The following is a 2403-nucleotide window of genomic DNA, read 5'->3' as shown; positions in this document are numbered from 1 at the left end:
AATAGTACTTACCTCTGGAGTTCTAGAGCAGATTAGATGTACGCATATGTGTTTGATATCTAGAGCAATCTGAGCATATGGTAAACATTCACAAAAGTATAGTTATTTTTATCATATTTTTTGTAATGGCTTAAGATTATTGAACAAGCCAGATTTGATGAAGTGTAGGCAGACATTAACTTTATTCCTCCCTCCAAACCTGTTCTTTTTTTCTTGGAGGGAAATCTCAGGATTTTACTATCTCTTGGTGATAAACTCAAAACCCCTGTATTTTGATGATTAAAAGTTTAGTCTAGTCTCAGAGGATTAGAAAAGATGCCCTTAGCTGAGCTAAACTTCCGAAATACGAATATTAATTAAGAGATGCACAAGTAAGCTGAAATTTTCCGAAGCTTCTGGAATAATTTGTCTTACAAATCACTGTGTTGGTGAAAAACTGAAATAGTGCAGGTTCCAAAATTTTGTGAAATTCTGTATCTCACAAATGATGAAGGAAGCCATGATGAAGGTATTTTATTTTATTTATTTAATTTTATTTTTAAAATTTTTTATTTATTTGACAGAGAGAGACACAACGAGAGAGGGAACACAAGCAGGGGGAGTGGGAGAGGGAGAAGCAGGCTTCCCGCGGAGTACGGAGTCCAGTGCAGGGCTCGATCCCAGGACCCTGGGATCATGACCTGAGCCAAAGGCAGACGCTTAACGACTGAGCCACCCAGGCACCCCATGATGAAGGTATTTTAAAGTTACAAAAATTTTGGCAACTGTGCTGCATCTGGCAGATTAAATTTTTTGTTTTATTTTATTTATTATTCAATATTATTTATTATATTATTTATTTATTCATGTTTTTACTTAAATTCTAGTTAGTTAACATATAGTGTAGTATTGGTTTCAGGAGTAGAATTTCGTGATTCATCACTTACATACAACACCCTGTGCCCATCACAAGTGCCCTCCTTAATACCCATCACCCATCTAGCCCATCCCTCACCCAACTCCTTCCATCAACCCTCAGTTTGTTCTCTATACTTAAGAGTCTCTTATGGTTTGCTTCTCTCTCTCTCTCTTTTTTCTTCCCATATGTTCATCTGTTTTGTTTCTTAAATCCCACGTATTAGGGAAATCATATAGTATTTGTCTTTCTCTGACTAACTTATTTTGCTTAACATAATATGGTCTAGCTCTATCCACATCATTGCAAATAGTGGGATTTCATTCTTTTTGATGGCTGAATAATATTCCATCATCTTCTTTTATATATATATGTAAGGTAGTATCTCATCTTGGTTTTGATTTGCATTTCCCTGATGATGAGTGATGTTGAGCATCTTTTCATGTGTCTGTAGGCCATCTGTATGTCTTCTTTGGAAAAATGTCTGTTCATGTCTTCTGCCCATTTCTTAACTGGATTATTTATTTTTGGGGTGTTGAATTTGATGAATTCCTTATAGATTCTAGATACTAGCCCTTTATCTGATATGTCATTTACAAATATTTTTTCCCATTCTGTAGGTTGTCTTTTGGTTTTGTCAACTGTTTCCTTTGCTGTGCAGAAGTTTTTTATCTTGATAATGTCCAAATAGTTCATTTTTGCTTTTGTTTTCCTTGCCTCCAGCAATGTGTCTAGTAAGAAGTTGCTATAGCCGAGGTCAAGGTATTCTCCTCTAGAATTTTGATGGTTTCCTGTCTTACGTTTAGGTCCTCCACCTGTTTTGAATTATTTTTGTGTATGGTATAAGAAAGTGGTCCAATTTCATTCTTCTGCATGTTGTCCAGTTTTCCCAACACCATTTGTTGAAGAGACTGTCCTTTTTCCATCGAATATTCTTTCCTGCTTTGTCAAACATTAATCATTATTATAATCAACCTAATTTTCTTATGTCCTAATAAAACAAAAGTGTCAAAACTTTTTGCAAACTATAAGATTCTACCTACACAGTGTTAACTATTATTAACACTTTTGTAATGCTTTGTTAACAAGCACAAAAGCACAAGTCAGAAACAATCTTCTAAATCGTTCACTTCATTTAAAATGATCCAAAAATGTTAATTCACATGAATACATTGTCTAGTAACATATTCCATATGTGTGCATTAGTTCAATATATGAGAAACAAAATCAAATTATTTTCCAAGATGTGTCAAATACCAGAAAGTATCATCAATTATTTTTTAAAGTTTTTCTAATGTAGCTTTCTTAGAGAAATATGTTAATGAAATTTATTCAGTAAACATTTTAAACTATATTCAATATCAGTTAGCTGAAATATGAAATATCTCATCATTTCTTTTTTAAAGTATGTTTATTGTAGAAAATTGGACATTTAAAATAATAAAAATATCATCCATATTCCCATTATCTAAAAACTAAGTTCATATTTTGCTATATTTCTCTCAGTG

The sequence above is a fragment of the Halichoerus grypus genome, chromosome 9 (assembly GCF_964656455.1).
Source record: "Halichoerus grypus chromosome 9, mHalGry1.hap1.1, whole genome shotgun sequence".
NCBI classification, from domain to species: Eukaryota; Metazoa; Chordata; class Mammalia; order Carnivora; family Phocidae; genus Halichoerus; species Halichoerus grypus.
This window is presented reverse-complemented; position numbering follows the sequence as displayed.